Source organism: Miniopterus schreibersii, assembly GCF_964146895.1.
Source record: "Miniopterus schreibersii genome assembly, chromosome: 5".
Classification (NCBI taxonomy): Eukaryota; Metazoa; Chordata; class Mammalia; order Chiroptera; family Miniopteridae; genus Miniopterus; species Miniopterus schreibersii.
Window position 1 is genome coordinate 82,703,624 of NC_138106.1, and position 13,166 is coordinate 82,716,789.

Sequence of the window (13,166 nt, forward strand, 5' to 3'; positions counted from 1 at the left end):
ATGAATGGATAAACAAAATATGGTAAAACCCAATACAACAGAATACTACTCAACCATAAAAAAGAATGACATTCTGATACATGCTACAATATGGATGAATCCTGAAAACATTATGCTACATTAAATAATTCAGTCACAGAAGGACAAGAATCACATGGCTCCACGTCTGTGAAATAGATAGAATAGGCAGATTCATAGACACAGAGAGCAGGTCAGAAGGTTCCAGGGGCTGGGGGAAAGTTAGAGGGGGAGTTGTTGCTTAATGGCACAGTGTTTCTGCTTGGGTTAATAAAACATTTTTGGAAATAAATAGTGGTAACGATGTCACAACATTGTGAATGTGACTAATGTCACTAAATTATACACTTAAAATGGCAAATTTTGTCATATGTATTTTACCACAATAAAAAAAAATATTTCAAATGAAAGTAAAGAAAGAGCACTCCAATGGGCAGGTATATGAACAAAGGCTCTGGAGGCAGAGGGGCTGGAGTTGGATTTACTGGCCATTTACTACGAGTGTGACCATGGGCAAGTCCTGACACCCTGGACAAATCCTGGGTTTTCTCCCCGAGGAGGCAGCAGAGTGCAGTGCGTCAGAGCAAGGGCTCTGCCTGCACCTGCCTGGCTCTGTTTACCCCACCTGTAAAATGGAGACAATGCTACTTACTTACCTCACTGGGGTTAGGGTTGGATGAGTTAATTTGTGTAAAGTTTTTAAAAATAGTGCTTGGCACTTGAGAAATGATCAAAAAATATTCACTGTGAAGTGGAAGTGGGATGGGGTTGAGTTAATTTAGAAGTTTAAGCAATAACATTATTTCAAAATTAAACATAAAAATAGTAAAATACTAAAATAAAAATTCATACACTAACATTGTAATAGCTTTATTCCCCTAAATATTGAGATTTTTCAAATTTCAGATAGGTTTATTGAAGCTTAAATTTTTCCTCTCTCTTTTTCGATCCTGCTGCGCTGGTCCCCTAAGCATTTTTCCAGTCACCCTGAGTGGCCGTTCACACTGGCTGTGGGGAGAGTTGCCAGAAAAACAACATCTACCTCAAGAAGTGGTTTTAAAGCTTAAGTAAGATAAATGTGTATGAAAAGTCCCACCATGGCATCCAGTGTCCTTCAGTCCTAGGAGACCAGATGCCCCTTTTATAATAGCTATCTGTTTACAGATGGTGGCAGGCAGATCCCTACTGCCTGAGGGACACACTCTCTCTAACCCTCTCACTGGGAGCATGGGCAGGGCCTGTGAATATGGTGGGGTGCCCTGCCTACCATTAGGTTACTAAGCAATTGACTGTGAGTTGATAAAAAAGATGGTCGCAAGTGAGCGTGAGCTATTAGATGCTCTCCTGGCTGGGACAAACAAGCTGCCTCCTGGTGAGAGGGTCTGCAGCAGGAGCCACTTGGCACGGGCCAGGGCTGTTTCTAGATGCTAAGAGCAACCCTGGCCAGCGGCCAACAAGGGAACAGGGACCTCATCCTCCAAGCACAGGGAACTGACTTTTATCAACAACCCAAGTGAGCATGGAACAGATTTTCTCCTAGTTGACCCCGCAGATGAGGACCTAGCCAGCGAGCCCTACCTTGATGTCAGCCTGGTGAGGTCCTGAGCAGGAGCCCGCTGGAGCTGTACCGGACCCTTACCCACAAAACTGGGGAGAAGAAATTGGTGTGGTTTTAAGCAACTAAATTTGTGGTAATTTGTTACATAGTAATGGAAAACTAATACGTCTTTTCCACTTGAGATAAAATTCAAGAATAATATTGTCTATTTATACATATAATTTAAAAATGTATGTGTATTTAACGTGATGTCCTAAAATTCAATGTCATGTTCTAATATATTTGAGAAGTAAAAGGAAGGTACTTTCCAAAGGACAATACTATACATATGTGTGTCAGCGAGTGCCAGCCCCAGTCATACTGGAAGATACGTGAAAGAGCCAGATGTTTACACCTGGACCTAGAACCACAGACTGTCACAGGGGCAAATGCAGACTGACCCCGTGTCCCCAACACTGCACGTGATTTTTCCAAAATAGTGAACAATCCCTGTTAAAATTCTATACAAAACAAAGTACAATCTTCTGTCCATCTGTACGCTGGTTGCATTCCCCCAAATCTCAGTGTATATTAAAACCTTGTGAAAATACCCGGTGACCTAGTCAGGCCTAATGCGCGTGCGACTAGTAGACACACCTCCCGCTAGAGAGACATCCGCGGGTCATCCCAGGACGCAAAACGGTTCTCGTTTGGGACAGGAACTCATTCACTACAGGCCAGGAGACCCCTCCCCCACCACAGTAAAACTCCCCCACAAATTTCCAACGTGCCCCAGGAGGTCGCTGCTGCGCTGAGGCGTCACCATTCAGGGGCCCTCGCCGCCCACGTGCCGCTGGGTTTGTTGCTGGAGGTTGTCACTCTGAGAAAGGAGACACTGTTAAATATTTACAACACTTTGGGTATAAGGGTTTTTTGCTTGTTTGGCAAGATGACAATATTGAAATTAAAAATACAAATCCCCCGAAGTGGGAATGGCCGAGAAAGCAGCCCCTGCAGCGCCCCTGCTCGCACCGCGGCGGCTTCCAGCGGAGCCGCGCGCCCGGGCGCAGCCGGGAGACCCGGGGGTCGGGGCGCCGCGCGCCGCAGGGAGCCGCCCGCCCGCGGGCTCGGCCCGGCCAGGGCTGCCGGCGACTCGGCCGCTCTGCTTAGTTCGCAAGATCTGGGGCTCCGCCGGAAAGGGGTCGCCGACGCTCGTTCCTGCAGCCGCCAGGGTGAAACGGAGAACTGCAGCTTGATTCCCAGCCGAAAAGCAAAAGGCGCCGCCACCCAAACCGAGGGCCCCGAGAAGGGCGGAGCCCCCACCTGCCCCCGGCCCTCCCGCGCGCCCGAGCGAGGCTGGGTACCCGGTGGGCACGGCCCCGGCTCGCGCTCGGCCTGCGCGCTGCCGGGCAGCTCCGCACACTGATCCTCCTGCCACACGGCAAGGAGACGCGCAAGGCCCGCGCGCCCCCGCGCGCCCCCGCGCGCCCCCGCAGGAGGGTTTCCTCCGGGAATCCCCGCCGCAAGGGCTCCTCAGGGAGGCTGAGACTAGAGCTGCTCGCCCGCAAACCCGCGGCCCCGGCGCCTTGGGACCTCAGAATCCGGGGGCGGTTTTTAATGAGGTGCTAGAGCGAAGCCGCGCAGGAAACCTCGCTGCTCCCGGCACCACCAGTGCGTCCCCTCTCCGGGCGCTTCCCGCAGGACCGGAGCGGGAGAGCCTGTGCCGTTCTGTTCATCGGGATGCGGGAGTTAAGGTTCGAGACCGCGGAGGAGAGCCCGGGGGCGGTGCAGCTCGGGAGCCCAGGCACTCAGCGGTGGGGCGGACTTGCTCCGCCAAGTGCAGCATATTCGAGTCTGCGCTGGTTCCTGTTCGGCAGGAGTCTCCGCCTCTCCCGTAGTTCCAGATCTACAGGGAATCATTTCTGCTTCAAGCTAGGAGTGGAGGGCCCGATTTCATTTACATTCTCTGGCCAGACACAAACATCTCATCTTTCTGCTCAGACAGCAAAAACAGCGCCTTGTGGAAACTTCCCTAAGCAGGACTTTCGCTGCTGAGCAGCGGCCTTTCCCCCAGCAGATGGGGACGGCAGAGTGGCCTCTGCTCCTGTTAGCGCCACTGACGAAAGCGAAGCATTGTCAACGTGGACCTTGGAAAGGGGACACCGAGTAAGACTGGGACTTCCAGCTTTAGGTCCAGCACCATGGTCTGAAATACTTGGTTCTATCTCCCCCTGGAGCCACACCTTGTACCCAGGGCCGCTATGGGCCTCAATTCCAAAACACGCATTTCTTAACATTTTACCAGCTTTAAAATCTTGTACGTCTGTTGTCATCATGACATTGGGCAGTATGGTTTTATTTCTTTCACAGTGCATAAAAGAATGGTGTGACTTATAATGAATAGTAGTATCAATTTTATGAGATACAACTAAAAGACAAAGCAGTGGTAGAGAGAGCCTTTCTTGAAATTCATCAGTGGGAAATGTGCTGTGAAGAAATTTTGGGTTGCACTTTTGATGGGGTTATCAGACTGCAAAGAACAGAACTATTTCCAGAGTGTCAAAGTATCCTGCCTTAGTCAGCTTGGGCTGCTGTAACAAAATATCATAGACTGGGCAGCTTAAACAACAGACATTTATTTCTCACAGTTCTGGAGAATGGGAAATCCAAGACAAAGGTGCGGGCAGATTTGGTTCTTGGTGAGGGCTCCCTTTTTGGCTTGCAGACAGCCACCTTCTATGTCCTCAAGTCGGAGGGGAGAGAGAGGGGAAAGGAATGAGGGAAAGCTCTGGTCTCATCTCTTCTTATAAGAGCCCTAATCCCATCGTGAGGACTCCAGCCTCCAGGCCTTATCTAGACCTAACTACCCCTTATCTTAGTCTGTTTCAGCTGCTATACAAAAATACCATTAACTGACTAACAGCAGAAATTTATTGCTCACAGTTCTGGAGGCTGGAAGGCCAAGATCAGGATGCCAGCAGACTCAGGGTTAGGTGAGAGCCCTCTTCTGGGCTTCAGACTGCTGATTTCTTATTGTGTCCTCACAAGGCGGAAGGGGAAAGGGAGCTCTCTGAAGCCTCTTTTATAGAGGCACTAATCCCATTCACGAGGGCTCCACCCTCATGACCTAATCACCTCCCAAAGGTACCACCTCCTAACACCTCCTAACCCTGGGGATTAAGATTTCAGCATATGAATTTTGGGAAACAAAAACATTCAAGTCATAACATTTCCCAAAAGTTTCATCTCCAAATATCATTGAACTGGGGTTAGGGCTTTAACATGTAAATTCAGGGGTGGTGTGGAGGGCAGACACAATCCAGTCCATAGCCAATACCATTGCCAGTGAGATGGTGTGATCATTTGGACGACAGTTGTCCTAAGTCATTTCTGGTTGAACATAGCACATATGATGTAGTGACTCATATCTGTGTCCAGCTGATGGTTATTTTTGACATGCTACAAAGTATACAATGTTGGCCCTTTCCTGGGCAATAATTTTCTATCAGTAATTTTAATGAAGACACCATACAGTCGCTTATCTAGTTATTTATAGCTGACTCAAGGCAAGGAAGGAAAACAATTCCTGCTGAATGAATTCAGCAAAGTGAAACTCAACAAAGCAAAGGAAGCTTTCATTTGGGTTCAAAGAATCAACAGCTTATGTAAAACATGCGGGAAGAGGGAATGAGATCGTTCCTTGTGGAGAGAGGTTTTATTCAATATCAAGTCTGATGTGGAACAAGAATGCAAGAGCCGTGAGAATGGGTAGTAAAAGGAATTGGATTTTAGAAGGAGTCCTGACCTTAAAATATAATGGTTCTGTCCACTCTGGACACATTACTTTATAGCAGAGTGCCTCAGCCTTGGCACTGTTCACACTTTGGGCCAGACACTTCTTTGTTGTGGGGGCTGTTGTGTGCTATGTGTGGTATTTAGCAGCATCCCTGGCCTCTACTACTAGATGCCAGTAGCAGCAACCTACCCCCTCTGTGGTCCCCAAGTTATGACCATCAAAAATGTCTCCAGGCATTGCCAAGTGTCCTCAGGGAGACAAAATCATTCCCACTTGAGAACCACTGATATAAAGTGTTATATTCAATTTTTGGAATCACAATTCAAGAAGATAACAGCCAAGCTAGAAAAATAGTCCCCGAGAAGGGCAACGATTACATTGAAGCATTTGCTGAACATGCACAACACACCGATGAGGAGCGTTTAAAAGCAGAACCCTTGGCTCTCAAGTGTCCATTAAATGCTCCTCATTCAACATGGGGTTCCTTAATAATCTCCAATTATTTGAAGAGCTCTTGATTGAAGATGGAGTAGAGCAAGGGCGTGAAAGTACAGGGAAGTAGACTTTAGGATACATTGCAAGTCTATCTTTTAGTTGCTCTTTTAAAAAACATCGAAGATTCCATTAGGGTACAAAGTAAAAAGTCCCCTTTACCCCAATTCACTCCCCAGAGGTAACCACAGGTAATAGTTTGGGGAGATTTCTCAGACCCCCCTCGGGTGAAATGGGTTGATGTCAGAATGATCACAAATGTCCTTCCTCTCCTGCTCCCTGCTCTCCCCATCCACTTTGTGAAATCTTTCTGCGACACTCATCCAAGACTTTTTTTTTAAGTAGTGAAAAAATCCTAACCTTCACAAAAGAAAAGAGAAAAATTCAAAACAAAAACACCCATATTCCCATCACCCAGATTTAACAATTGTCAGGGTTTTGCCACATCTGTTTCATGCATCTTTTATCTTTTCTGAGGCATTTTAAAGAGATCTCAAACATCATGTTATTTCAGCCCCACATACTTCAGTGGGTTCTCAATATATATATAAAATTCCAAGACTTCTATGCTGTGAAATCGGGGGCTGGACAGGGAGGGATGGAGCTGGAAAAAACCTGGAGGAGGAGGGGAAGGGCAGTGGGAGGAAGAGAGGGGCCGGGAGATGGGAGGGAGTCCTCCAAATCTGCGTAAGGAAGAGCTGCTGGACTGGGGCTGGAGAGGGTTTGGAGTGAGCTGGCGGAGAGGCTCGGGATCTCAGTTTCACCAAAACAGGAAGAGGCAAAGCGACGCTAGAAAGATTGTTGGGATTATATTCGATCACCCTCAGGTTCCTTTGAAAGTCTCCAATAAAGACTAAATTTTATGAACCTAGTTTTTCATACTTAAATGTTAAAAATAAGACTATTCTCAGGTTGAACCATGTGGGACTTGGCTCTACCAGGGTAGGTTAAGTGTGTTAGTTTATCTTACAAAGCAAGTGAATCGCAGGATTTTCACTCAATGTGGTAGGCATCTCAGAAAGTGTGTCTCTCTTCAGATTTCTCTCAGTAGTTCACATGAACTACCTTGTTTAAGTTCCCTGTAACTTTATGACATAAGGGACGTTATGCAGGAGGCTGTGCGGGAGGCTGCGAAGCTCCAGCTGTGGGTGGGATCCCTCCGAGAGTGGCAGAGAGGGTTCTATGGCTCTGTGCTGTTGCAAAAGCCACCCCTACCCCTGTGCTCTCCTTTCCTGGGGTCCCACAGGGGTGTCTGTCTTTATTCACCCCTGTGAAAATGCAGGCTCGTCCTGGAAGGGCAGAACCAGAGAGATGAATTTGTCTCTCATGAACGTGATGAGCTGGAAGGGAACTGTCTTAGTTTGTTCCAGCTGTTGTCACAAACTACCACAGACTGGGGGGCTTATAAACAAAAGAAATTTACTTCTCATGGGTCTGGGGGCTGGCAGTCTGAGATCAGGGTGTCGGCATGGCCGGTTTTGGGGAGAGCCCTCTTCCAGGTTGCAGACTGCCTGCTTCTGGCTGTGTCCTCACACGGCAGAGAGAGCACGCTGGCTCTGAGCCTTTATAAGAACACCAAGACCGTTTATGAGGCTCTGCTGTGGTGACCTAAGCACCCAAAGGCCCCACCTCCTAACACCTCCACACTGGGGATTAGGATTTCAGCATATGAATGGAGGGAGGGGCACAGCCCACAGTGGGAATGGAGTGATTAGGAGCAGGAACTCTGGCCTCAAACCCTGCTCCTGCCCTCACAAGCCCTGGGACGTTGGACAAACGGCCTGACTTCTCCAGGTCTCATTTTTCTCCTTGGAAAGTAATAGTTACTACATGATTACAAGGGTTGGAGGCAGGCAGGGGACGTGGGGAGAGTGGGAGGGTTTACAAGCACTAAGAGGGGAGGTAACATGGGAAGGCAGTGTGTCAAAATAAGTTTCACATGGTGGGCTGGTGGCGTTGGCCTTCTGTTCTGCCTATGTTGGGGACTTTGAGGAACCTTCAGTCTCTGCCCCCTAAAGCCTATGTCATAGTTTCTGAAGTGTGTCCCTGCTGTTGATGCCACTTCTTTGGGCTAGATTTTGAGTGGAAAGCACCTGGGGACAGGTAGAGGTGTGGCCTAGTGGAATTAGGCATAGGGCTAAAACCATCGATTGACAGAACAACAGCTTAATTCAGGCAAGCAAAGTGTCGAGGATGAACATTGTTCAATGTGGTAAAACAGCCAGGCTTTCTGCACTGCTCAGAAAATAACCAGCCACAGCCCGAGGCCTGCAGTGCCGAAACTGAGGCCATCCCGGGCGAACAGGGCTGAACTGGTCCTTCCACTTGCGCAGCTCCGGGAGAGCGCTTCACCAAGTTGCCCATGTGGGTAGCGCCCCCTTGCGGGAGGCACAGTCTCGAAGGGGTTATTTTTTAAAATCTTTCTGGTTAAAATTAAAATCATTATGGACAGTTTGTATTCTCAGTGGTTACATCCAAATGCCTCCACAAATGAGAAAAGAGTAGAGAAATAAAGTTATTTGCAGAAAAGGTCAATCTATTTTGGCTCTAAAAATAAATAACAAAATTACTTGGCCTCCATTTGAAGAATGAAGCCAATTTTTTCCCCTTAATCATTAATTCCCTCAGCTCTTTCATTCCCTCAACACTTTCACACCTAAAGGTGAACTAGTACAATAAACAACCATACTCCACCTAGCTTGTCCCAACTGTTAACATAGTGCTATATATGCCATATAGTCAGTCACTCTTCCTCTCTCTCTGTTTATGCATGCACCATATTTTAGTTCCTTCTTTGTCTGTGCTTATGCATGAAAATATATTCATATATTTTTTATTCTCTTTGATGTGAAAGTAAGTTAAAGATAATCATGACATTTCACCCTTAACTCCGTCACATATTTCCCAATGCCATAACTGTACATGACAATTAAAATTCCATAAACTATTTAATATTAATTTTCCCTGTTGGACCCAAACTGATGCTTTTTATAGAAAAGTCACATTATTGTCACTCACTAATAGATTTAACTTTTGCCTATTCCCTTGTAGTCTTTATCTTGTTGAATGTTCGTCTCCATAAATGTCACCAAAACAGAGTGCTGATAAGACAAAGTTCAGTCGATTGCTTACTGTGGAAAGGGGAAGTGATGCCTTGATGGAGCCCGGTGGTGTCTTAGAGGAGGAAGACACTGGGATATTTGCTGAGACTTTGAAGTCTGGTGTAAGGTGGGTCTTTCAATGGGAGGCGGGGGCTTGGAGGATGGGGCCTTGGGTAGGATTGGATAAAGCCAAGAGTTTAAGAGTTAAGGCCCCAGAACGCCCCCAAGGTCTAAGACTCTGTGAGTCATTATGTCATATTTTCTTACCCCAAAGCACAAAGCAGAGCCTGTGGGCCACCTGAATCTGAGGGTGCTGAAGAGCCCATCAGTCCCCTGGTTTCACCCTAAACCTGCAGAGTCTGAGGCATGTGCTGGCTATGCCAGCAAAGTGTCTAACTGGGTGTTTAGCTCTTGACTCCTGACTTCAGGGACACTGTGACTTCAGCTGGGGAGTTTGAACACATTCAGGTTCTTCCTTCAGTCCACAGACCTTAGATTTCAGCTTGGGAGGGATGAAGGAGGAGCCAGACTGGAGGAATGCCACTCCAGGCCGGAATGTGCAAAGGGGGAAAGGAATGAGCTTGCGGGTGCTACACCCAAAACTGGAACTTCAGCATTTACAAACAAATTTGTAACAAAATCAATATAAAAATCAATGATCTTTCTACACACAAGCAATGAACACTCTGAAAATAAAACTTAAAAACATTATATTAAGGACAGTGTCAAAAATAATAAAATAATTATGTGACTATTCCTCAAAATAATTAAACACAGAAGTACAGGAATTCAACTCTGGGTATATACCCAGAGAGCCGAAAGCAAGAACTCTAACAGATTCTCGTCCACCAGTGTTCCTAGCAGCATCATTCCCAGTTGCTAAAATGTGGATAAACACTGACAGGTAAACAAAACGTGCTCTATCCATACAATGGAATATAATTTGGCAATAAAAAGAAATGCAGTACTGACATATGTCCAACATGGGTGAACCTTGAAAACTTAGTAAGTGAAAGAAGCCACACACAAAAGGCCATGTATTGTATAATTCCATTTATTCAAAATATGAGGAATTGGCAAATTTGTGGAGATAAAAATAGATTAGTGGTTGTCAGAGCCTTGGAGGAGGGAGGAAGGGGAGGGAGTGCCAGTGGTATGGGGGTTTCTCTTTGGGGTGGTGAAATGTTCCAGAATTAGACAATGGTGATGGTTTCATAATTCTATGAATATACTAAAAACAACTGAGTTGTACACTTTAAAACACTGAATTTTATGGTACAGGGCGGGACAAAAGTAGGTTTACAGTTGTTCGTATGGAAAATAATGCAATAAATAATACAAGAATAAACTTTATTTCAAGTACTCACAACTGTAAACCTATGTTTGCCCCGCCCTGTATATGAATTATCTCTCTTTTTTTAGTTGGGAAGCTGGAGCAATGACGCGGCTTCTGTTGCTCAGATAATTAGTGGGTTGAAAGCAAGTGATGTAAGCTCTCTGGATTTATCCTACTTGAGCACAACCTTCGCATCTCTAGAGCAGACATTTAAAGCATCATCCTTAAAATTGTTATCTCTGGATTGGGATTGGCCAAGAAGTCATCACACTGAAGCTGTGATTTCTTAGTATAAATTCCAGGTCGCTGAAAAGAGACTTGACTGGAGCAGCCTGGGTTAGGTACCCAACCCCTGAGCCAAACCTGACAGCTGAGGGGAGGGCTGGTTAGGTGAAGAAGGAGGGGTTGCTACTGCCCCACCCTGGGCTAGTAAGCGGTCGCTAGGTACAATGACAGTCCCGATTGTGCCTATAGACGGGAGAGGGGGAGCGGAGGGGGCAGGCCCGAGGGGGGCAGACAGAATAATGCCTGTGTGCTACAGGAGCAAAACCAGTGTGGGATCTGTAAGTCCTATATAAAGGTTATTGTCAGACACTTTAAGACAAAAGCATTGTTTCTCTAGATAGTGAAGTTAACCCAAGGAGTTAATCCCGGCCTGGCCTACCACTGCCTCTCACCCCCATCTTCCCAGAGAGAAAGAAAGTACTTTTTTCTCTTGACTCTGTCCAGGATGGACGAGAGAAAAGGAGAAGGCCTGACCCTTTCCTAAGCTTCCTGGGCCCCATCCACCAGCTCTGACCGGAGGCTGTGAATGACGCCGGGGCTGTGCTTTCTGCATTGCGCTCCTTCAGCCCTTTGAAGAGAGCGCTTCATACGCAGGAAATGCGCAGCCACTGCTCATAACACCCATGGGAACTTTGGTAACACTTGTAGGAAGATACATGAAATTCTTTTCAAGACTGTCATTCAGAATTTCATTTGCTGCTACTGACTGACAGTGGCCTAAGTAAATTTGAACCCCCCCCCCCCCAACACACACACTTAACATAAAACCTAAAGGGCCACAGTCTTGGGTTCTTACCAAGGCTTCACCTTGTCACCAGGGACCTAGCTCCTCTGTCTCTCTGCTGCACCACCCTTAGCCTGGCCTCCATTCTCCAGGGATGTGACCACGGTGGCTGCTGGGGCTCCAGCGATCACGGCTGCTTCCTTCCCATGCACCGAGAAGGAAAGGAGAACAGCAAAATGGTTTAGAAACTTCCTGAAAGGCCACCCAATGACTTCTGATTACCTCGCATGAACTACCCCAGTAGTAAGAGAGTCTAGGAATTGTGGTGTTTTCAGTTGCTCTGAATAGAGCTGGTTTCAGTTAGTGAGGATGCAGGGGAGAAGGAACATTGGAGAGGCAACCGACAGCCTCATCCACACCACTCCCTATGTCAAAAGGGAATGATCCAGGGAAGCCCCAAGGAAACCATAGGCAGGAAGTGCAGTCAGGCCTCGTGGGGCAGGGGCAAGCACCAGGGGCACAGGCCTCATGGGGCAGGGGCCTCGTGGGGCAGGGGCAAGCACCAGGGGCACAGGCCTCATGGGGCAGGGGCAAGCACCAGGGGCACAGGCCTCATGGGGCAGGGGCAAGCACCAGGGGCACAGGCCTCGTGGGGCAGGGGCCTCGTGGGGCAGGGGCAAGCACCGGGAGCACAGGCCTCGTGGGGCAGGGGCAAGCACCAGGGGCACAGTCCTCGTGGGGCAGGGGCAAGCACCAGGGGCACAGTCCTCGTGGGGCAGGGGCAAGCACCGGGAGCACAGGCCTCATGGGGCAGGGGCAAGCACCAGGAGTGACAAGGTATTGGGAAGCCAGGGTCTACTCTGGGGGCCTCTTTCTGGGGCGAGGTGGTTTCTGGTCTGCTCTTCACTCAGCATGATTACCTCCTACTTTATTCCTCTCCCCTTCAGCTCTTTGTGTCTCTGTGAACAAGGCAGAAGGTCCCTCCTGGCTCCCTGGTTCTTGTGTCTTTTCCTTAAGGAGACCGCTGAATTCCAACTTTCAACTTGCCAGGAAGGAGAATCCAATCATCGCCCTTTAGTCAGGGGCTGCTCCTGGCCCAACTGTCTGTGGTCAAAGGGCCACATGCTACAAGCATGTCTGCTTGGTCCTAGTGTGTGCGTGTGTGTGTGTGTGTGTGTGTGTGTGTGTGTGTGTGTTGGGGTAAGAAAGAGTAATTCTCATAGGAGCCCTCCTCAGCCAGAACAGGGGCTGTCTTCTGTAGTAACCATAATACAGTAAAACGAAATTCAGTTTATAAAATACAGATAATCAGAAAGTAAAATGTAAAAACTTCCCCTGACAATATGAAATCATCAAAGCCCCACCCGACCCTGAATGCCGCCTGAATCACCACATCAAGAGAAGAGCAGATTAGATCAAACATTAGTCTCAAATTAGAGCTTTATGTATCATCCTGAAGTCTTTACAAAAATGTGTCATTTATTTCTGAGCTGGGTGGGGATACCCAGCTCACCAAAATATCCTATTGTCTCATCTGCCAAATAAACGGGGGTCAGTCTTCCCTGGAGCCTGGAATGGTTTTGGTGGAACAGGCTCTGCATTTCCGTGGGTTTTCAGATGCTGAGCATCCGCCAGCTCCTCCCACTCAGTGTAATTGTCCGCAGCTGTGTCCTGAAAAGCGTTCCCTTTTGTTGTTCCTCCTGCTGAGCGAGCCGAATTGCTTCATTAACATTTAGGCCGAGTTACATGTTCAAGGGCTTGGGAGGGATTTGGATTTCAGATGAGGTGGTTTCTTTAAAAAGATTTTGTCCCCAACGTGACGCGCCTCCATTTCTGTAATGAGTGCTGTGTGTAATGAGTGCTGTGTGTGTGGGTGC